We start from the raw sequence: 24,685 nt of genomic DNA, 5'->3' as shown, positions 1-24,685 counted from the left end.
ACACGACTGAAACGACTTAGCAGCAGCAGCAGTAGCAGCTTACATCTGCCAATCCCACACTCCTAATTTATCTCTCCCCTGCTTCCCCGATAGCTCAGTTGGTAAAGAATCTGCCTGCAATGCAGGAGACCAGGTTCGATTCCTGGGTTGGGAAGATCGGCTGGAGAAAGGATAGGCTACCCACTCCAGTATTCCTGGGCTTCCCTTGTGGCTCAGCTGGTAAATAATCTGCCTGCAATGAGAGAGACCTGGATTTAGTCCCAAGGTTGGGAAGATTCCCTGGAGAAGGGAAAGGCTGCCCACTCCAGTATTCTGGCCTGGAGAATTCCACGGACTGTATAGCACATGGGGTCACAAAGAGTCAGACATGACTGAGCAACTTTCATTAACCCCTTTGCACTTTTTGTTTGCACTTTTTGTGCTGTGGGTGCTTAGTCGCTCAGTCGTATGTGACTCGTTGTGACCTCATGGACTGTAGCCCGCCAGGCTCCTCTGTCCGTGGGATTTTTCAGTCAAGAATACTGGAGAGGGTCATGATTTCCTCCGCTAGGGAATCTTCCCAACCCAGGGATCGAACAGGTGTTTCCTGTGTCTCCTGCAGATTCTTTACCCGCTGAGCCATCAGAGAAATTCCCTTCTCCCTTTGGTAACCATAAAGTTCTTTTCTGTGTCTGTGAGTCTCTGATTTGTAACTAAGTTAATTTGCATCATATTTTATTATAAATAGTGCTGCTATGAACACTGGGGAGCATGCATCTTTTAGAATTGGAGTTTTCTCCAAATAAATGCCCAGGAGTGGGACTGCTGGATCACATGGCAGCTCTTAGTATTTTAAGGAACTTCCATACTGTTCTCCATAGTGGCTGTACCAATTTACCTTCCCACCGACAGTGTAGGAGGTTCCCTTTTCTCTACACCCTCTCCAGCTTTTATTATGTGTAGACATTTTTATGATGGTCATTCAGACCAGTGTGAGGTGCTACCTCATTGTAGTTTATGTTTTAAACCCTGTGCGAGCCAAACAAAACTTGTCTGCCAGCTGCAGTCAGCCTGAGGCTCTCCATCTTATGTCCTAAACATCTGAATAATGTTTGTTTTACTGCAGTAATACATAGCCATAAAAAATGCAAACATCAAAGAATTAAGGTGAATGAGAACGTTATTCTCCCAGTCCTTCCCTCCAAATCCTATTCTCTTTCTGAGAGACAGCCTCTGGTTCAGCAGGCTGGAGCTATGTGTAATCTGGGCACTGGGGAAAAGCTAGAATCTGCAAATTCTAGATATATACTCTAGTAAACTTCCATGTATATGTATAGGACATATGTGTGTGAGGAAATATGAACAAGGATATTTATTGCTGTGAAAAAATTTTAACATCCTAATCCTCATGTTAGAGAAAGGCATCAGTTCAGTTCAGTCGCTCAGTCGTGTCCGACTCTCCGCGACCCCATGAATCACAGCACGCCAGGCCTCCCTGTCCATCACCAACTCCTGGAGTTCACTCAAACTCATGTCCACAGAGTCGGTGATGCCATCCAGCCATCTCATTCTCGGTCGTCCCCTTCTCCTCCTGCCCTCAATCCCTCCCAGCATCAGAGTCTTTTCCAGTGAGTCAGCTCCTCGCATGAGGTGGCCAAAGTATTGCAGTTTCAGCTTCAGCATCAGTCCTTCCAATGAACACCCAGGATCGATCTCCCTCAGAATGGACTGGTTGGATCTCCTTGCGGTACAAGGGACTCTCAAGAGTCTTCTCCAACACCACAGTTCAAAAGCATCAATTCTTCGGCGATCAGCTTTCTTCACAGTCCAACTCTCACAGAGAAAGGCATAAACTACGATATATTCATATGACAAAGTGCTATACAGTATTAAACCAGATGAACTAGATATTCGTGTATCAAATGGATAGATTTTAAAAAGCATGAAGTGAGGATAGAAAATAAATAAAACAAAATTATTTTCTCTATTTGTTTCTATCTATCCACTTAATTCAAGTATAAAAGCATGGACCAGGTGGAAACATGTTTAATGCATTGTACTAGTTTCCTATTGCTGCTATAACAAACTAGCACTGACTCGGAAACGTTGAAGAATACAACTTTATTATCTTACAGTTTTCAAGGTAGAAGTCTGCAGCGAGTCAGCAGGGCCGAGTTCCTTCTGGAGGTTCTAGGAGAGAATCCTTGCCTTTTCCATCTTCTAGAGGCTGCCCATATCCCTTGGCTCTTGGCCCCACCACACCAACTTCTGCTTTTATCACTACATGTCTTCTGACTCTGACCCTCCCTCTAGTAAAGATACTTATGGTTACACTGGGCCTAGCAGGATAATCCAGAATAATCACCCCATCTCAACTTCTTTAATTAAATTACATCTGTAAGTTCCCTTTAGCCATGTAAAGCAATGTATCCACAGCTTCTAGGGGACTAGGACCTAAAAATTTTCAGGAGGCCAGTATTCCCTGGAGGCTCAGTGGTAAAGAATTCACCGGCCAAGCAGGAGCCCTGGGTCTGGAAGATCCGCTAGAGAAGGAAATGGCAACCCATTCCAGTATCCTTGCCTGGGAAATCCCATGGACAGAAGAGCCTGGCAGGCTACAGTCTATGGTGCTGCAAATAAGTCAGACACGACTGAGTGACTAAATTGTCTTGATAGCCATTGTCTGAGAAGAGAAGGAAGAAAATAGAATGGGGGAGATGAACTAAAAGAATTTACCTTTATGTGCCAAGTTTTATTTCTTTGCTTTAAAAAAGTTATCTGAGAGAAATCTCTGGTTATCAAATGGCCCTGAGAAGACCCAGCTTGAGGCAATACTTTGAGAGCTTCTGGGGCCAAGAATGGGGCCTTTAAAGACACCCCTTCTTCACTTATTTCACCCTTCCATTACTCTCCCTTCAACCAAAACATATCTGCTTTTATCTGGTTTTCATTTTGGGGTTCCACATAAAATAGCATAATTCAAAAATATGTTCTTCTGTTTAAATACAGACACATATATGCGTGCATGCGTGCACACACACATACACAGTTTGAAAACCACTAATTCATTTCAACTTTCTCATTGTGTAATTGAGGAGTCAATACGGGAAAGAAAAAGTAATTTGTAATTACACAAAAGGTGTTACTATCTCTTAGCAAATCTCTTTTATTTGTGAGTCAGAGGCCAGGCCACTGCAGCAGACCCACAGAGGAAAACCTTATGATTTTCCAGTAACTGGAATTGTTTTATCTGAAAACGTTTCCTGGAGTCATGGATTCCTAGGACAGGGGTGTGGAGGCAAGGAAGGAGAGGGTGTTTCTTGAGGAAGAAAAATCCTTTGTTCATCCTCCTGCCTCCAGATGAATAATGAAACTGCTGAAAAGAGGGCTATTAGGAAGGGAAGATAGTAATAAATCTTTAAATCTCAAAAGTAGTTTTTTTTAAAAAATGATACCAGATTTCCCAGCCCTCCAGTAGGCTCAGAGATCATTCCTCTGCCTCCTTTTATCCTCACTTGCTTTTGTGAAGATATGTGTGATTTCCTTATTCTGTCTTTCTAAGTCTGCTTTTTGCCTGTCTGGTTTTTTATTTCCGTATCTATTGTATTTTATTTGAAGTAGAAGGACAAGGTTGGCTGTCATGCCTCCTAGGCAGGGTATTTGTTTGGGGGACAGGGAGGATGGAGGTTCTATCCAGATGAGGCTTTCTTTACCAGTTATGGAATAAAAACTACAAGAAAACTTAGCTAAAACACAGAGGAGAGCAGAAGGAACAACTGGTCAACCCAAGAACATGGGCTTGGCCATGTGCTGTGCTGTGTAGCAGGCAACTAGGCGTATAGAGCCAGCATCCACGTCTGGAGACTGTATAATCTCAAGCTTTTGAAAATTTTTCATTGGCACTGACAAATGACTTGAATTCCAAATGGAAAGGTGCACTAAGAGGTTGCCCTCAATCCCGCTTGTTTAGATTAGGTTTGGCTGTAGTTGAGAGCACTGGTGACTAACATTTCTGGGACAGGCACCTGCCAAGTGGTCGTCGTTAACCTGGGCATTTACAGACTGCCAGAGAAACTGTTGGTGGTGTACTCAACTTGCATTTCTCCCTTTCTTTTGTGTTGACAGGGCCCCAGTCTTGTTCATCTCTTCTTTCATTTTGAGGCTTAGAGAAAGGTGATCTATCCCCCAATTCCAAAGATAAATATTAATCCATCTAAACCAATCACAATATTTCCATTTCCCTTGATATTAACTAACTGGCTTAGGAAGGGTCATGTGATATAATTCTGGCCAATAAAACATGAAGGGAACTCTTTTTGGAGAGGAGTGGGAGGGTTCTGGGAAAGAGACACTGAAAAAGATAGCTTTTCTCTCTGGGTATTGTGTTTGGATGACATTCCTGAAATTGTTTGCATTCATCGTGTTATCAGCCTCAGGATAAATGTCAGCACAGAAAGGAGGGCAGAGCCAAGAGTCCTGATATTCTCCCCTGAAGCCTGGGATAACTCTAGACTTCCTACCTCATGATGTGATAACGTTTTTATTGCTTAAATCATATTAAATTGGAGGTTCTAGTACTTGCATCAGAAATTGTTCTGATATCCATAGGTTAGTCCACTTAGTCTTCACCATTGTCTGTGAGTAATATAGCTCCTTTTCATAGTTTAAGAAATGCATTTAAGTTAATACAGCTGGTTCAGTTCAGTTCAGTTCAGTCACTCAGTCATGTCCGACTCTCCGCGACCCCATCAATCACAGCACGCCAGGCCTCCCTGTCCATCACCAACTCCCGGAGTTCACTCAAACTCATGTCCACAGCATCAGTGATGCCATCCAGCCATCTCATTCTCCGTCGTCCCCTTCTCCTCCCTCCCCCAACCTTCCCCAGCATCAGAGTCTTTTCCAGTGAGTCAACTCGTCTCATGAGGTGGCCAAAGTATTGGAGCTTCAGCTTTAGCATCAGTCCTTCCAATGAACACCCAGGATTGATCTCCTTTAGAATGGACTGGTTGGATCTCCTTGCCTATAAGGCATATTAAAAAGCAGAGACATTACTTTGCTGACAAAGGTCCATCTAGTCAAAGCTATGCTTTTTCCAGTAGTCATGTATGGATGTGAGAGTTGGATTATAAAGAAAGCTGAGTACCAAAGGATTGATGCTTTTGAAGTGTGGTATTGGAGAATACTCTTGAGTGTCCTTTGGACTGCAAGAATATCAAACCAGTCCATCCGAAAGGAAATCAGTTCTGAATATTCATTGGAAGGACTGACGCTGAAGCTGAAACTCCAATACTCTGGCCACCTGCTGAGAAGAACTGTCTCATTGGAAAAGACCCTGATGCTGGGAAAGATTGAAGGCAGGAAGAGAAGGGGACGAAAGAGGATGAGATGGTTGGATGGCCTCACTGACTCAATGGACTTGAGTTTGAGCAAGCTCCAGGAGTTGGTGATGGACAGGGAAGCTTGGAGTGCTGCAGTGCATAGGATCACAAAGTGTCAGACATGACTGAGAACTGAACTGAACTGACCACTTTATTGGGAAGCAGTGATATCATTTTAGATGAAAAGATGCCTAAAAATAGACCATGAAGTCATACACACAATAATAAATTATATGTAAACACCAAATAATTATGCACATTTTAATACAAGTATTCCATGTGGTGCTTCAGGGTATTTGGAGATGGTGTGAGAATACCGCCAAGTACAGTCTAGCAATTAAGAACTAGGTGCTGAAGTCCATCAGATCTAGGTATTGGGCGCAAGCTGTGCTGATTACTAGCTACAGGACTTCAGGCAAGCTCTATGACCTCTCTGTGCCTCAGTTTCCTCCTCCATAAAATGGGATGTAATATAGTACTCACTTCTGGAATGGCTGTGAGGACTGAGGGAAGCACTGTAGACTCTCCTTTATAGTGGCATGGAGGAAAATAGTGACCCTAAAGGGATTCATTTCTCTGCTTTCCTCAGTCCTTGTCAATGACATCTCTTCTCTGCTCCCACATTAGGGCACCTGATTCAATGCAGACTCTTCTGCCTTCAAGGTGGGGAGCTGTGTTCTTGGCTTTAAGACAGATTTCTTAAATTGTCTTCCGCAGTTACAATGACTCAGCCGTTGCTTAGGGACTTAATTCACTAGTAATTGGAGGCTTGAAAGAGACAAACCTCTGGGGACTTTAGCTCTGGTTGGCTTTCAGAAGAGTGAGAATGGAATATAAAGAAGCTTCCAGAATTTCACTGTCCAGTATGGTAGCCACAGTGGCTACTGAGCCTTTGAAATGTGATTGTCCAAATTAAGAATATGCTGCAAGTATAAAATACACCCCAGATTTTAAAGATTTGTATTAAAAGAGGAATATGTGTCTCATTAATAATTTTTATTAAAAGTTGAAATGATAGTATTTTTCACATACGTGTTGACTTTTGTTAATGCGGCTACGGGAAGATTTCAAACTACCTCTGTGGCTGTTGGAAGGTGCTGTTCTAGAATATGCATGATTTAATAGTGACTTAACAGGCCAACACTATTTAAAACATTGATCACCTTTTAATATTTTTAAGAGGTAGATATTGTTATAACCAATTTTCAGACAAGGGCAGCAAGACTATAATAACTCATTCTGTGTTGACAATCAGTAGACCTGAATAGATCTAAGCCGGGGGCTAATTGGAGGGAAGAACACTGACTTGGGAATCAAGAAACCTAGCTTCTTGTCCTTGCTATATCCCTAAATAGCTGTGTGATTTCAGGCAAATTACTGCCCCTCTCTGGACCTCTGTTTTTTACTTGAAAAATAAAGGGATTGGCTGGATTTGAATTTAAGAGTGGGAAGCTAGAAGCCTATAGACCAAATGCAGCCATAGATCTGTGTGTTTGGGGCAATGCCATTTTTAATTTACATTTTTTTAAGTAGGGGTCAGCAGCTCTTCTATTGCCTAGGGCTCCTACCATTCCCCTTGGACTCTCACTCCACCACTTCACAGACTTTGTTACTTGCCTCAAAATCCTTAGCTGCAAATTTTAAACTCCAGATACAATGACCCCATGGGAGGATGGTCTACTTCCTTCTATTCACTCCAATTCTGACCATTTTCAGAACTGGAGGTCCTAAGTGGTGATCACCAATCTACTCAAGGCCAAATTCTGTCTCTTCTTTTTTTTTAAATGATATATTCCAACAAAAATAGTGCCATACCTTCCTGTAAATCATAAATGTTAAACTAGAAAGAAACTTAAAAATAATCTATTCAGGGTAAACTTCTCATTTTACAGATAAGGAAGCCAAAAGAAATTTAGAGAATATAGTGCTTTTACACTTACTGTGTCAGTGATTTTATTCTCTGTTTTGAAAAGTTAAAAAATTATTTTTAAAATAAAATCTTATACTTATTTGCATTTCCTTTACATGAAATCCAGGTAGGTTTTTCTTCTTCTTCCTCTTTTTAACAAAAATTCAATGGGATGACTAGCTAGGAAAAAAAAAAAAAGGTGGAAAGAACTGCTTCCCTTTCCTTGTGATTATGCTATATAAAACTTGTAACAAAAAATAGGTAAATGTAACCCACGCAATGAAAGTAAATAGCTAAAGGATTTTAAAGCATTGAAAGAAATCTTTTTGCAAGGATAATAGCAAGTGGGACGTGAACTACAGCTTTTGCATATTAAACGCAGGTCTTTGTCTCTTTCACCTAAGTAGTGTGAGAAAGCAAAATCTAATTTGATGGGGGAAAAGGAAAAGACCATAAATAAAAGGGTGTGTTGTTTTCTGAGTGACAATCTTCCTATTGGCATTCTGCCCAGAAGCCCTTTCTTCTTGTCTAAACCACATGATCAGGATAAGTTGAGTAACCAAATCGAGACCCCAGAGGGTCAGGATATACAGCAAAGCTGATCAATACCTTCAGGGTCCAGATGTCAGCCAGACCTGACCGTTAACCTGGTCAGTGCTGCTGTTGGATGAACACAGAAATTCCACCTGTGATCTCGGTCAGGAGACACTCAAGGTCCGTGATGGGGGAGGTCCTTGCCAAGGTGAGGCAGTCACAGGCACCCCAGAGGTGTCTGAAGATATAATTACCCCTGCCGCCCAACACTGCTCCCAGGATCTCTTGCCAGGAGAGAAGTCTAACCTTGGGTCCATGCCAGATTCAGGCAAGGAATAGCTCCTTGTATTTTTCCCAGGAACTTTGCTGCCCATCACAGCCATGACCTCTATCCTCAGGAAGTCAAGGTCCAAGACACAGAAAAGATAGATCTATTTTTCATCCATGGAAATATAAAAAGGTAAGTGCTGGAGGTTGCTTCAAGGATTCAAGAAGAGGTGAAAGCAGAAAAAAAAAAAAAAAAAGCCTTTGCAACTGGCAAAAGCCAATCCAACCAACTCAAGGTGGAAAGAAGATGAAAATTAATAGTAAAATGTTTTAAAGAGATACAATTTTTCTTGATTTTTCTATGCATTTCCTCCCCTGCTTTTTATACTTCCTGCATAGCAGGTCCTTAATTTTCCCTCCATTTCTCCAACAATCTATTCTTTAAAGGTTCATCAAAGATTTCACTTATTAAAAAATAAGAATTCCGCTTCTCCCATGAAGCTTTTCTAACCCTTCAACCACAGAATATCTTACTTTACTATCTGCACTGTTCATATGCCACTTAACTATGGTCTTGATGAGACCAGGCTGTAGACCCTTCACTGGCAGAGCTGTGTGAGTGACAGTGTCTGGCTGAGCTGAGCAAGGAGCTATAGAGAGGAACCCAGGGAAGCAGCTATCAGCCTGGAACCTTCCTGCTTCCCATTCCCAGCATGCCCTGGGACACCGTGCCTTCTGCTGACTCCGTCCTGGTTCCCTTCTGGACCAAACAGGAACCACTTCTTTCCTCAATAGAAGGCTGAGAGAACTAGAAGGCTTTATCTTTGTTCAAAAGATAAAGTATCAGGGAAACAGAAAGCATTATCAACCGTTCAGGGAGTTTTATAACCGCAATTACATTCAGTTCAGTCAGTTCAGTTCAGTCCCTCAGTCGTGTCCGACTCTTTGCGACCCCATGAATCACAGCACGCCAGGCCTCCCTGTCCATCACCAACTCCCAGAGTTCACTCAAACTCATGTCCATCGAGTTGGTGATGCCATCCAGCCACCTCATTCTCTGTCGTTCCCGTCTCCTCCCGCCCCCAACCTTTCCCAGCATCAGACTGTTTTCCAGTGAGTCAACTCATCGCATGAGGTGGCCAAAGTATTGCAGTTTCAGCTTTAGCATCAGTCCTTCCAATGAACACCCAGGACTGATCTCCTCTAGAATGGACTGGTTGGAACTCCTTGCAGTCCAAGGGACTCTCAAGAGTCTTCTCCAGCACCACAGTTCAAAAGCATCAATTCTTCGGCGATCAGTTTTCTTCACAGTCCAACTCTCATATCCATACATGATCACAGGAAAAACCATAGCCTTGACTAGACGGACCTTGGTGGGCAAAGTAATGTCTCTGCTTTTTAATATGCTATCTAGGTTGGTCATAACTTTCCTTCCAAGGAGTAAGCGTCTTTTAATTTCATGGCTGCAGTCAGCATCCGCAGTGATTTTGGAGCCCAAAAAAATAAAGTCTGACACTGTTTCCCCATCTATTTCCCATGAAGTGATGGGACCAGATGCCATGATCTTTGTTTTCTGAATGTTGAGCTTCAAGCCAACCTTTTCACTCTCCTCTTTCACTTTCATCAAGAGGCTTTTGAATTCCTCTTCACTTTCTGCCATAAGGGTGGTGTTACCTATATTATTAAGATTTTCTTAGAAATCCAAGTTTTTTCTCATGGAACAGACCTAGACCATTAAAAGAAAAAAAGGAAGCAAAGAAAAACTTTTTACAGATTCTTTCTGGATATCATGTATCTGAGGACTTTTTTTTTTTTTTTCTTAGCAAATATGTATTCATTGGGTTCGGGGGCTTCCCAGATGGCTCGGTGGTAAAGAATCCACACGTAACCCAGAAGACACCAGTTCGATCCCTGGGTGGGGAAGATCCTTTGGAGGAGGAAATGGCAACCCACTCCAGTATTCTTACCAGGAAAATTCCATGAACAGAGAGGCCTGGTGGGCTACCGTCCATGGAGTTGCAAAGAGTCAGACATGACTTAGCAACCGAGCACACATTCATTGGGTTTACACAGTCCACAAAACAAGCATTAACAATAAAAATACAGTCCATGTTGAATTGGACATTTAAAATGGGTAAGATGATGTATTTGATGTTGTATTTTTACCACAATTAGAAACTGAAAACAAACAAACAAACCACACAGTCTGTGTATGGTGCCAGGCACTAAAATAAGAGTAACAAGTTGAAAATGGAACATGTGAGAGTGCAAGTTATGGTGGAAGATGGGTGAAGAGTTTAGCTTAATTGGAGGGAAGTACAATCAACAACCGTGATATACCACAAGCTAGGTAAGGAAGAAAATGACTATTAAAAACTCAACCATGGAATAGAGGTAGGCATTTGTTAAGAAATTAAAATTATACTTGGAACGCACATGGAACTGAATACAGAACTAAGTACTATATTCATTGGATGTCTGTTTTTATTTATATAATTCACTCCCTTTGAAAAAGACTACAAGATGGAGTCAAGATTTGCAGTCTTACATGGCTGAAACTTCATCCTTTTCCCCCTAAGTTAAAAGTCAGTACGTGCCAAGAACATAAAATTCCAGCCGGACAAATGAGGTAAGGAACACAGGAAGGAAACGGCCACTTTGGCCAGTGCCTTTGATGGGCACATCTGTAGAGAGAGTACAGCACTGGGGGCGGATTCTCCTTGCTCAAAACCCTTTAAAAAAAATGATCCCCCATTGTTTGTTGTAGTGTTTCTCAAACATATCTGATTTCAGGACAATTTTTATGTATAATACATTGAGAAAATTACCAGGAGGAGTTAATGAATTGCATCATCGTAGTATTATTGCCTGGAAAATCCCATGGATGGAGGAGCCTGGTAGGCTGCAGTCCGTGGGGTCGCTAGGGGTTGGACACGACTGAGCGACTTCACTTTCACTTTTCACTTTCACACATTGGAGAAGGAAATGGCAACCCACTCCAGTGTTCTTGCCTGGAGAATCCCAGGGACTGGGGAGCCTGGTGGGCTTCCGTCTATGGAGTCACACAGAATCGGACACGACTGAAGTGACGCAGCAGCAGCAGCAGCAATGCTGATAACAAATAGCATTCATTGATACTTACATGCCAACACTGTTCTAAGCACTTCATACACATTGACTCGTTTAATCTGCAGAGAAAGCTGCAAGGTAAGTATTGTTACTACATCAGCTTTCTGATCCTCCAAGTTTCATATCAGAGGATTCAACCAATCTTGCGGAGGATTCAACCAACTTTGAACAGAAAATACTCAAGAAAAAAATTCCAGAAAGTTCCCCCCAAAACTTGAATTTGCTGCATGTCAGCAACTATTTCCATAGCATTTACATTGTATTTACAATTATTTCTATAGCATTTACATTGCATTAGGTATAGTATGTCATTTTAGAGATGATTTAAAGTATATGGAAGGATTGTATATTATATGGCAATACCACACTTTTTTATATATAACAGAGTTGAGCAACCCTGGATTTTTATATCTCTGGGCAACCCTAGAACCAATTCCCCTCAGATGCTGGATTTGAGGGCTGACTCTATCTCCCCTTTTACAGATGAGGAAACAGAAGCTCAGACAACCACAGAGTAATTTGTTCAATGTCACAGAGGTAATAGGGGTAAAGTCAGGATGTGAACCGAAGTAGTTTGACTCCAGAGGCCTTAATCACTGCTGTGAACTGAATGACAGTGTTCCCCCCAAATGTGTATGCCGAAGTCACCTACAACAGGAAAAGGACCTCAGAAAGAAACCTACCCTTGTTGATACTTTGATCTTGGACTGCCGGCCTCCAGAACTGTGATAAATACATTTCTATTGCTTAAGCCACTCAGTCTATTTGCTATTTTGTTATGGGAGCCTGAGCAGACTAAGACAATCACTGTATTTCACCTTCCTGCCCAGCACAGAATTTTAAGGAATGGTGTGTAAATGTTTAGGCCACAATAAACATGGAACAGCATAAGAATGAATGCTGAAATCACAGGGTGCCTGACGAGAGATGACTCTTGATTGGTTAGTCTTGCTGCCTTCCTTAAGCTCCCAGAGCAGGCTGGTATGCTCTGCATATAGAAACATCATTTTTAAAGAAAAATGGACTGTAGGGGAGAAAAGATAAAGGTCTTTAGTATCTTTTTAAAAAATAAGTTTTAGCTTTTAGAACACTTTTAGATTTACAGAAAAATTGCATGCAGCACTATTTAAAATAGCCAGGACATGGAAGCAACCTAAATGTCCATCAACAGAGGAATGGATAAAGAAGATGTGGTACATATATACAATGGAATACTACTCAGCCATAAAAAGGAACAAAAATGGGTCATATGTAGAGATGTGGATGGACCTAGAGACTGTCATACATAGTGAAGTAAATCAGAAAGAGAAAAACAGACATTGTAAATTAATGCATATATCTGAAATCTAAGAAAAATGATATAGATGGTCTTGTTTGCAAAACAGAAATAGAGACACAGATGTAGAGAATAAATGTATGGATTCCAAGAGGGGAAAAGAGGTGTGGGGTGAATTGGGAGATTGGGATTGACATATATACACTGCTTCGTATAAAATAGATAACTAATAAGAACCTACCATTTTGCTCAGGGAACTCTGCTCCAAGCGCTGTGGTGACTTAAATGGGAAGGAAATCCGAAAGAGAGGGGAAAAATGTATAGCTGGTTCACTTTGATGAAACTAAGACATTGCAAAGCAACTATACTCCAATAAAAAATTAATTTAAAAAAAAGAAAAAAGAAAAATTGGAAAGATAATACAGTACATTTATTACAATTAATAAAACAATATTAATACATTATTTCTAACTGAAGTCCATACTTGGTTCAGATTTCTTTAGTTTTCATCTGATGTCCTTTTTGTGTTCCAGTGTCTCATCCAGGATGCCATGTTACATTTAGTTGTCAAGTCTCCTTAGGTTCTTCTTGGCTATGACAGTTTCTCAGAGCCTGGCTCGATTCCTGGGTCGGGAAGATCCACTGGAGAAGGGATAAACTACCCACTCCAGTAATCTTGGTCTTCCCTGGTGGCTCAGCTGGTAAAGAGTCTGCCTACAATGTGGGAGACCTGGGTTCAATCCCTAGGTTGGGAAGATCCCCTGGAGAAGGGAAAGGCTGCCCATTCCAGTATTCTGGCCTGGAGAATTCCATGGACTATATAAAGTCCATGGGGTCAAAAAGAGCGGGACATGACTGAGTGACTTTCACTTTCCAAGTTGTATAATGATAGGTTCTTGCTCTGTTTTTGCTCTGCCTTCTACAATCTGTTTTTTTCTTTTATAATCCCCCTTCCCAAGTGCTGAGACATACTTCCTCCTTTTTATCACCAGTGGCATAGGTGGGCCACAGTTTAGTCGCTCAGTCATGTTCAACTCTTTTCGACCCCATGGACTGTAGCCCGCCAGAATCCTCTGTCCGTGGGATTTTCTAGGCAAGAATACTGGAGTGGGTTGCCATTTCTTTCTCTAAGGTAGAGAGATTGTATTCAGGTACAGCCCTGCCTGGGAACCAGTGGATGTGAGCATGATTGTTTGGCTATCCCCAGATCTGTGTATTTTGGAAACAATGAGAACATTTGTGGGACACAGGCAAAAGCCCACATGGACTCCCATGAACCTATATCTAAATATTTAAAGTTATGAATCAAGAGAATAAACTGTTAAATAAAATGTTTTATTCTCCTACTTTGACAAGTGTACCTTCATCAGGACCTGGAGAGGCTGTTTCAAGCACAGAATTCTCGATCTCCTTGGAGCTCTGCGCCGGAATGGAGTGGGTCCTTTTTCCCCACTCAGGCCCCATCTGTGTCTCTGCTCCTGGCTCTGAGGGGCCTCCTGAGCAAGGCCACGGCTACTTCAGCCTGTGGTCCAAACTCTGTCCACAATGTTTGCAAACAGCTGCCACAAGGCCACCTGAAGATCTTACATGGACAGAGAGGTTAGCGCCAGAAGCCGGGTCCCGGGAAAAGGTCACACAGGCTCTGGAGGCAGGATCAGGAAAGGCCCTCTGCGTGGAGGATTCAGGCATCCCTGCAGCGTGAAGCATCCCTACTCCTGGAAGCATGGTCTAGAAGGGGCAGTGGGCTCTGGTGGCCAGAGGACTTGTGAGGAGAAGGAAGGAAGGAAGCTGAAGGAAGCCCGTTTCTCAGACTTTAACGTACATGTGAATTGCCTGAGACCTTCTTTAGTGGGTCTGGGGGGGCTGAGGGTGCAGGTCTGAAAGGCTCCCAGGTGATGCCAGTGCTGTGGGACAAGGACCATACTTCGAATAATAAAGCACTAAAGCTGTGCTCCCCAACCTCTGGGGTCTAATGCCTGAAGATCTGAGCTGGAGCTGCTGTAGTAATAATAGAAATAAAGCGCACAGTAAATGTAATACACTTGAATCATAACAAAACTATCCCCCTCCCCTCCAGTCCTGGAAAAAACTGTCCTCCATGAAACCAGTTCAGTTCAGTTCAGTTCAGTTGCTCAGTCGTGTCCGACTCTCCGTGACCCCGTGAATCACAGCACGCCAGGCCTCCCTGTCCATCACCAACTCCCGGAGTTCACTGTCGAAAGGTCAGGGACCACTGCCCTAAAGTATAGGTCCAAGGTAGGGGTCCTTCTTGCCTTGGCAGACAAATACCCTAGGCAAAAAAATGATATAATTGATATTAATTTAATCACACCCATGGTTAAATTGGGGCTTCCCAGGTGGCTCTAGTGGCAAAGAACCCACCTGCCAATGCAGGAGACACAAGAGATGGGATTTCTATCCCTAGGTTGGGAAGATCCCCTGGAGAAGGAAATGGCAACCCACTCCAGTATTCTTGCCTGGAGAATCCCATGGACAGAAGAACCTGGTGGGTTACATGGTCCATGGGGTCACAAAGAGTTGAAACGACTAAGCGTCTGAGCATGCAGGCACAGCATGCGTAAATTATCAGTTGAACTAACCATATTTTTACCACACAGAAATGTGGATGTAATACAGATTCGAATGTAGTATCAGTGCCCATTCGGGCAGTTCTTTAGTTTAGCAGGACCCAGTAAGGGTCACAGCTTTCAGCCCTGACAGCTGTCCTTTTCTTCCCCTTCTGGTGTCCTTGACCCCTTCCTGCGTGTGGCTGGCCCCGAGTCCCTCCCTGCCCAGTCACTGGCATTTCTCTTAGAGCTCTGCTGTCCCTTCTGCAGATTCTTACAAACATTTCTTACTTTTCCTCATCATTTATTCCACTCTTTCCTCCCATTCTTTCCTACACTCTCGGCACCTTTCTTCCGGCAGTAATTTCAGCAGACCTGCTCCTTTCCGGGCCCCTCTGCCCTTTGCCCTCAGCCCTCAAGCCGCCTCCTCTGAGTTACCCTGCTTGTCCTGCTGCCCCTGTCCTCAGGCTCCTGGAGGAGCTGACTTTCCTGGGACTGGGAAGCACCCTCCCGAGGTCTGCCTTCTGGGGCCTGGGGAGGTGTCTTCAGCCAATTCCATGTGGCCAGAGAAGCTATTTCTGCCTTTCGGAAACCTCCTCACTGGGGCGGGAAGTGACCAACTTCCTGGCAAAGTGTTCTCAAGAACATCTTCTCAAAGGGGAAAAAAAGAGAAAACATACCTCTGACGTACACGATGGTTTCCTCACTTTTAACTGGCTCTGCCCGCAGCCAGTGATGTGGCTCAAGGCTGGTGACAGAAGCCCACCCTGTGTGACCCACTCAGACTTGGGGTGTTGGATGTGGCAGGGGTTAAGTTAGCCTTGACTGAATCCAGCTCAGCTTCCTGGGGCCGAAAACCTGTTTCCTATTTAGTCTCTACTTCTGTGGCTCCTTTCATGGGGCGAGCCAATGGTAAAGAGCCTGCCTGCCAACGCAGGAGACGTAAAAGACACGGATTCAATCCCTGGCTGGGGAAGATCCTCTGGAGGAGGGCATGGCAGCCCACTGCAGTGTTCTTGCCTGGAGAATCCATGGACAGAGGAGCCTGGCGGGCTACGGTCCATAGGGTCGCACAGAGTCAGACACGACTGAAGTGATTTATTACACACACATGCTGTGGCTCCTTTCAAGGGACACTGCCAAATATTAGTTAATACATAAAGTGAATTTTTTGCTAAAACTGAGGATTCGGACACGTCAGAATGCTGAGTCAAGCAGATCATGCCACAGGCATGCAGGAGGATGCAAACTTTCCTCCAGAAAGAGGAATGGTGTAAAGTGGAGCCAGACTGCTTCCCTCGCCCACTCTAACCACCTCCCTAAACCCCCAGAAAACAAAAACAGAGCAGAAAAAAAGTTCTGTGTTGACTGGAACACATGAGGATGTTGTCTCAGGATTATGTAAGAGATGGCTTTAGGGGGCAAAAAAAAAGCTCTTTCCAAACAGTGGCATGTTGATCTGCGTGCACATGCTCAGTCTCTCAGTCATGTCTGACTCTTTGTGACCCCATGGACTGTAGCCCACCAGGCTCCTCTGTCCATGGGATTCTCCAGGCCAGAGTACTGGAGTTGGTAGCCATGCCCTCCTCCAGGGGATCTTCCCGACCCAGGGATTGAACCTGCCATCTCCGGCATTGCAGGTGGGTTCTTTACTGTTTGAGTCGCCAGAAAAGCATGTTGATATAAATGGACCCAAAACCCGTTTACTCTCTTTGGTTGTATATACTTAAGGGCTTGTTAGACTCTAGCGAAGACTGCAGGTGAAATCACTGCTGACTGTGGTGTCGTTTTGAAGCATAATTTTTTTCAAATATTCTACCCTAAATTCTAGCAGTCAAAGATGTGCCTCCAGCTCAAAAAGTTTAAGAACCACCATCCTACTACCACCTGAGACGCAACAGGACCAGCCTGAGGGCGAACTCAAACGGGACTGTCGGTCTTCAGGGCGTCAGTCCCTCTTCCTGCTTCCAGTTTCTTGCTGGTTTTACCTCAGTTCAGAAAACTGACTGCTCTTTCTTACTGTTCTTTCTCCCCAGGTTAGTAGTTCCGAGGAATCTTCTAGCTAATCTAACTGACTAATCCACGCGCACCTGCGTGCTAAGTTGCTTCAGTCATGTTCGACTCTGTGCAACCCCACGGACTGCAGCCCGCCAGGCTCCTCTGTCGTGGGGATTCTCCAGGTGAGAATACTAGAGTGGGTTGCCATGCCCTCCTCCAGGGGGTCATCCCAACCCAGGAATCGAACCCACATCTCCTGCATTCCAGGTGGATTTCTTCTTTACCACTGAGACCCTGGGGAAACCCAATCCATGCCGTCATGCAAATGAACATGGGCCCTTCCCTCCAGTCATTGTACATTTTCATGGTGGTCTCAGGAGACCCAACCTCTCTAGTGCCTGACAGGACGGAAGATGGACACGTGAGGAAATCTTGGTGAAAGAGAGACATGCTCACAGATGTGATCTTGGGATCCTCTTGTTCTACCCTGTTACACTGGTCTTCTCCTACACAAGTGATTCAACTTCCCTGAATTCCAACCTCTCAGTTCAGTGAGACCACTAGGCTTTGTTTGCTTTCCCCCTTCCCAGACTGAAGCCTAAAAACTGCCTCCAACTAGTAACCGAAAGGTGAAAGAGGAGAGAGGAAAAGCTGGCTTAAAACTCAGCATTCAAAAAACTAAGATCATGGCATCCAGTCCCATCACATCATGGCAAATAGATGGAAACAGGGAAACAATGACAGACTTTATTTTCTTGGGCTCCAAAATCATTGCAGATGGTGACTGAAGCCATGAAACTAAAAGACACTTCCTCCTGGGAAGAAAAGCTATGACCAAGCTAGACAGCATATTAAAAAGCAGAGACATTACTTTGCCAACAAAGGTCCATCTAGTCAAAGCTATGGTTTTTCTAGTAGTCATGTATGGATGTGAGAGTTGGACTATAAAGAAAGCTGAGCACTGAAGAATTGATGCTTTTGAACTATGGTGTTGGAAAAGACTCTTGAGAGTCCGTTGGACTGCAAGGAGATCCAACCAGTCAATTTTAAAGGAAATCAATCCTGAATATTCACTGGAAGGAATGATGCTGAAGCTGAAGCTCCAATACTTTGGCCACCTGATGAGAAAGCTGACTCACTGAAAAAGACCCTGATGCTGGGAAAGACTGAAGGCAGGAGGAGAAGGGGATGATAGAGGATGAGATGGTTGGATGGCCTCACCAACTCAATGGACATGAGTTTGAGCAAGCTCCAAGAGATGGTGCAGGACAGGGAAGCCTGGCGTGCTGCAGTCCATGGGGTTGCAAAGAGTTGGACATAACTGAATGACTGAACAACAAATAAGCTGAAGCAATCATAGGACTGACCTTGTTTTTTTTCCGTTCTTAAGGGACCACAGTCCTGTGCTAACTGTTGTCCAAGGTCTGAAACCACTGTGTCATAGTTTGCCCAGATTTTTAGTTACTTAAGGTAAGAGTAAACTCTGGAGCCTGTATTACTTCATCATGGGCAGAAGTTGAACTTCTCTCAATGCAGATTTAATGAAATAACATTTTAGGTCATGGTGTTTTTACTTAACAGTAGATATTGGCCATTTTTTCCATTTTGTTGCATAATTTTGGTAAACATCATTTTAAACTGTGTATACATTCATTCACTTACCAAACACATTGGTTGAGTAATTCCTACGCTCCAGGCTCTGGATAAAGCAGGGTGTTGAGATAAGATCGCCAGTCTCCCAAAGCTTTTATGCTAGAGGAAGGAAGACAGGTAAAAGATAAACCTGTGATAAGAGCTAGAAAACAGGGTAGTATGTTAAAGAGTGACAAGGGCAGCCACAGAAGATTTGTATTTAGGGAAGCCCTCTCAGAAGGTATGATGTGGGAACTAAGTGAGTGATCTGAGCGGCACTCGTGTGCAGTGTTCCAGGCAGAGGCAGAGACGTGCCTGAGCCCCCGGAAAGAGGCAAGCCTGGTGCTTTGGTGGAACCAGAGAGGAGACTGGCTTGTTGAGAGTACAGTGAACCAGGCGGGAGAGCCGTACAAGATGAACTCAGGAGGGCAGGCAGGGGCCAGGCTCCGTGGGGCAAAGACTGTCGTACAGAGGCAGAATTTATTTACTTAATTTAATTGTTACATATTGACTTCCTTATTCCTGTCCTGTGAAACTTAGATTTTTGCATTTTATAACATCGTATCATAAATAACACTGCAATTAAAACCTTTGTTCTCCACAATCCCCACGCTTAGATTTATTTCAATATGGCAGAATTCCAAGACTGGAATTAAAGAGTCAGGAGGTAGCGGCAGGAGCCGCTGGTGTCTGTGGGGTCCCTGTTACATTCAGGGGTGTCTGTCTTCAGCTGCTGTGGGGCTGCTGCCACTTCACACTTTGCACGACTAGAGCCACCTCCCCACGTGCCTGGGAATGACACCCCTCCAAGTCTACAGCCAGTGGCTGGTGTGCGGCTACAAAAGCTCCCACCTCCTTGCCTCAATGCAGGACAAACTCTGTGGTGCCATTTACACTCCAGAGCTCCTGCAAGGACCAGGTGGAAGCCATGATTCTCCCAAAGTCACATTCTTGCTTAGTTTTTTCCTGTCGCTTACCCTACTCTGCACCCTTCCAGAACGTTCCCCGTAAGAGTGACCTGCATAGGAATCCCCACATCAGACTTTCCTCTAGAGAACCCAATCTAAGACAGGATATGAGGTTTTTGAAGATTCCTGATTTATCCCTGGTGGCTCAGAGGGTAAAGCATCTGCCTGCAATGCGGGAGACCTGGGTTCGATCCCTGGGTCGGGAAGATTCCCTGGAGAAGGAAATGGCAACCCACTCCAGTACTTTTGCCTGGAAAAATCCCATGACAGAGAAGCCTGGTGGGATACAGTCCATGGGGTTGCAAAGAGTCAGACACGACTGAGCAACTTCACTTTTACTTTACGCAGGAGATGCAGGAGACACAGGTTGGATCCCTGATCCAGGAAGATCCCACACGCCCTGGAGCAACTAAGCCCATGCACCGCATATTTTGAGCCTGTGCTCCACAGCAAGGAAAGCCACCTCAGTGAGAAGCTCAAACATCACAGCTACAGAGTAGCCCCTGCTCGCCACAACTAAAGAAGAAAAAGCCCACACAGCAACGAAGACCCAGCACAGCCAAAAATAAATAAATACATAAATAAGTAAAATTATATTTAAAAAAAAGAAATTCCATTTTTAGAAACACTCTGTCCACTGACGGCAATTTGAAATGTACATGGTTCCCGTGAAGGGTAGAAATTACTGGGAGGTCACAGATAGGTAGCTGAAGGATAACTAAAGGTCTGGAGGTGAAGGATTCATGGTAGCTGATGGCTCCATGTGGAATCAGGACTAGGATTCCACTGGGTTTGGAGGACTTAGGAACACAAGCCTGTGAAGACTTAGGAAGAGCCAGACTCAACCTTCAGCAGCAGGAGGTCATTTGAGAACATCAGGTGAGCTTGTTCCTTCCTTCAGCGACACTGAGGGCCTACGGGTTATCCCACTGGTCCCAGAGCACCCTCCCATTTTCCCCTAGGAGTCTGCCATTTGATTCCAGGAGTCCTGTGACTTTAAGAGGGCAAGAGAACAGAAACGCTAGTCAGGGATGGGAGCAATGGTCAGAAGAAAGAAGGAGACACACTGAGAAAGGGGAAGAGGTTCAGACCAGGGGAAGAAAGCTTAAGGCATCCTGACACTTTAATCATGATTCGTGTCCTCCCCTGTGCTATGGGAGGAGAAGGCAGTCACACAGGAAAGCTGAAGATCAGCAGTGACAGTCACGTGGCGGGGTGTGCTCAGTCATGTCTGACTCTTTGCAACCCCATGAACTTTAGCCCACCAGGCTCCTCTGTCCATGGGATTTTCCAGGCAAGAATACTGGAGTGGGTTGCCATTTCCTTCTCCAGGAGATTTTCCTAACCCAGATAGAGATTGAACCTGTGTCTCCTGCATGGGCAGGCAGATTCTCTACCACTGCATCACTGGGAAACCCAATGACTATCACACACACATACTCACCCTGCTACTCTTCCCTGGGCCCCCATCTCCCCATCCTTTGAAGAGAGGATCTTAGATAAGGGAGCCCCAGCAGAAGGTTTGGAAGCACCTCTTATTGAGAGTCTGGGCAGATGCCAACCTGGTTTCCAAAGTAGATGGTAATTCTACTGCCAACCATTTCTGAAGAGGCTGATAACTGAAGAGGCTGTGATCTAGAATCATTAACAAATCTGACCAAACATCAGGGAAATGAGAAAAGACTACGTGCAGGAAGGTAGTTGGACTTGCTCTGGATTCTTGTGCTATCTCTACCCATCAGCACGAGAATAGCGACGATTAGGTGCACACCGGAACATACCCCTCATGTACTGAACACACAGACCCTTCCACTCTAAGGTGGCATGGTCCTGGGGCTGCTTTTCCAGGACTGTGGATAGGTCTCACTGAGCCAGTTTTCAGGATGATGGCAATAACTGAGACTTACACAGGACTCTGTAACTTACGAAATGTTTCAGAAATACTACATTTAGCTGCCACTCATCTGTAAGACAGCTACTCTTCATCATTGTGGCTTTCACTTTTTCATGACAGGTACACTGAGATGAGTACATTGAGGGTCCGAGCAATGAAATAACTTGCTCACCCTCCCATAGCCAACACAAAGCAGTCGTTTCCTACCACATCTGCATCCGGTTCGTTCTCACACTCTATTTGCCTGCCTTGTCCCTTTCTCTGCTCACTGGAGTCTTCTTACATCCTGCTGCTTAGGGCTAAGAGTTCTAAGATCCTAAAAAGGGACAATAGGGCGTTGGCCACCCATGGACTCCTGAAAGCCTATACTCTCTAAAGGATCTTCTCATGCTTGGTGGGAAAAGACCATAAAGGCATAGTCTTTTTAATTTGGGGTACAGCTCCCAACTTCCTGAACTCACAAAGCACTCCTTTCTCTGCCTAATTTGCTCCTCTGTTGCTCCCAAGATGCCAGGCATCTTCACATCAATGGAAAGATGACAAGATGCATGAACCTACCCCTGCATGTGTATCCACTGCATCCCAGGGCGTGCAGGAAGTGACAGCACAAATCACCGGCCACTGAATGCTGAGCACATTGCTGTATAACCGCCCCACCGGCTCCCTGTTACTCCCTCCACCAGCAGAGCTGCCTGTGTGACTAATCTGGGCTGATAGAATGCTACTTCCTTCTCTCCTTACCCTAAATGAAGTCTCGTTAGGAAGGTAAATGCTCTGCCTAGAACAAATAAATCACTTAACATATTCCAGAGACACATTTAAATTATCTAAATTATTTTTAGATGATGAGCCCCTTTGGATTATCCAGACCATTGCAGCTTCCCTTAGCAAGAATAATTGAGAATTGACACAAAAAGAAACTCACCTGATGTCCCAAACCCCAGGGCTTAAGCCGACTTGCAGAACAGGTATAGAGCCTACTGTGGAAGGAAGCCTACTGTGATCATGTCTAGGAGAAGTCGTCAGCCCGAGGAACGTGGTAGTGGTAATTCCAGCCTTTGCAAGCCCTGACTCACAGCAGAGCATGCTGCGTGGTGGGGACAGACCCAGCTTTGGATTGGATGACTTTCTCAGGTGGAGACACCCCACAGGCCTGGGAGGCTCCATAATCCTCACCAGGGCGTTATTACCATTGCCAGTGCTAGCTGTCAGTAGGCACAGATGCCCTGCTGAGGTTCCCAGGCAGGACGTGTGGGGCCAAGACTCCTCAAGAAAATAGAAGAACCTCTAGACTGGAGGTTCCTTCCCCAGCTCACAGCAACAGAGGGGCTTAGGCCAGGGAGGCTACGATGGTGGCAGAGAGTCAGGGAGGGAGGAGGACTCTGGCTGGCCTACCTTCTAGAGCAGTGTGCCTGCCATGCCTTGGCACCAGAAGCCTGCTAAACAGTCATGCTGGTGCCCGCAGGTCTGTTGGCTAGCCCAAGAGGCCCCATGAGGGTGATTAGAACTGGAAGTGTTTGTCAGACAGCAACACCGATCACAGACTCTGGAGGAAACCAGGCAGAGAAACAAGAAGTGTTTTCTCTAGGAGCTACTGCAATGAGGCAGGGAGAGTTCTGGGTCAAATGCCAAAGACCAGCAGATTTAAGGAACAGGCTATGGAGGCGATCCGTGAACTAGAGTCCCTCCGATTCCAAACGTTCTGCGGTTCGAGTTTATGGGAGGAGACTGGATAAACTTACTCTGAAAGTACATAAATGCTCAGCGGAAATGACAGTGATGCAGTCAAGACAGCCTGCCTTGAGCATGATCTTTGTAGCCACTGACAGCAGGGCTGAAGACTGGACACGGCAGACAGAGGGTGTGGGTATAAGAAAAGGTAGGTGATTCTAGCTGAAATATCGGGGAGCTGGTTATGGAACAGATTGGAAGGGGAAAACTCCATAAAATGAACTCTTTATTTTTTTAAACTCAAAGCTGAAAATCTCATCTTTCCTCCTGGGGAGAGAGATTCTGCTACTGTTTCAGCCAAGGCGTGAACCTCCTAAAGGAGGAGATTACTCAGGTGTTCCCTCTGGAAAGGTGGCTGCTGGTGGGAAAAGGGGGGCTAGAGGGGATTCAGGACTGACTTAGGGTTTGCCGCAGTGATTGAGATGGCCCAGGACCCTGACTTCCATGGGTCAAAATCCTGAGTTAGGCCCCTCATGCAGACACATAGGTGGTTGCCATGTGGATGGTCTGAGATGCTTCTGGGATGACGACTTATAAATGTCTCAAGGGCAAGTCACTACGCAGTTAAGCTAGGGGAGGGGACAGGTGTGATGCTCTAAAGCTAAGCAGATTCATGCAGGGCCAGGAAGGTGTTCTAGAAAATGGGATTTCTTTTTAAATTTGTTGCTATTACTATTTTTGCTGTACTGGGTCTTCATTGCTGCCCCTGGGCTTTCTCTGTTGTGGCGAGTGGGAGCTACACTCTAGTTGCAACGTGCAGGCTTCTTGCTTCAGTGGCTTCTCTTGTTGAGGAGCACGGGCTCTAGGTGTGGCCTTCAGTAGCCGCAGCACGCAGGCTCAGTTGTTCCGCGGCATGTGGGATCTTCCCGGACCAGAAATCAGACCTGCGTCCCCTGCACTGGCAGGCGGGTTCTTAACCACAAGACCACGAGGGAAGTCCTAGAAGAGGGGTCCTCTGATCGGCCTCTCCGGGAAGGAGCTGTCTCCTGGCTCTTGCATGATCTGCTAATGCATCTCTGTGTATACTCACCGCACCTGCAGCAGTGGTACTGTTTCCAGCTCTGGTCCTTGGATTCTTTCATCGGTGGAAACAGATGAGGTCAGGTGAGGAGTTCAGGCAAGGCTTTAACTGGGACTTGTGCTGCAGCAGTGGGGAGTGAAAACAAGTGACAGTTTCGATTTCTAAGGAGATCTCTAAGGGCTGGTTCCTTAAATGAGGTGAGGGTAGGGGTGCATCAATGCGTCTGATTGGAGGAGTGGCTTAGGTCTGCTCACCCCCTTGGTGGTGCTGTGGGCAGGGATCATACTCAGTACCCTGCTTTTGCTCCCAGCACCTCAGAATTGGTTTGTGGTCTTTTGTTCATAATTGCCCCAATAGCTCATGCATGAAGTTATTTTTTGTCCCTTATTGCAGGAGTCC

General features: G+C 44.9%; 1 long non-coding RNA gene across 1 annotated transcript; it reads right to left on the bottom strand.

Annotated features, from left to right (window-relative positions):
• Positions 1-12,996: 12,996 nt before the first annotated feature.
• Positions 12,997-24,399, bottom strand: LOC148775084 (uncharacterized). The gene is made up of 3 exons (XR_016039467.1): positions 24,296-24,399; positions 18,703-18,792; positions 12,997-14,765 (listed from the first exon to the last, which is right to left on the bottom strand). It is a non-coding gene; the product is annotated as an uncharacterized LOC148775084 (long non-coding RNA).
• Between the last annotated feature and the right edge of the window lie 286 nt (positions 24,400-24,685).

This window comes from Moschus berezovskii, chromosome 17 (assembly GCF_049115385.1).
Source record: "Moschus berezovskii isolate FMDL1 chromosome 17, NW_MosBer_1.0, whole genome shotgun sequence".
In the NCBI taxonomy this organism is placed as follows: domain Eukaryota; kingdom Metazoa; phylum Chordata; class Mammalia; order Artiodactyla; family Moschidae; genus Moschus; species Moschus berezovskii.
The sequence above is the reverse complement of the archived record's forward strand: the minus strand, read 5'-3'. Positions and strand labels throughout refer to the sequence as shown.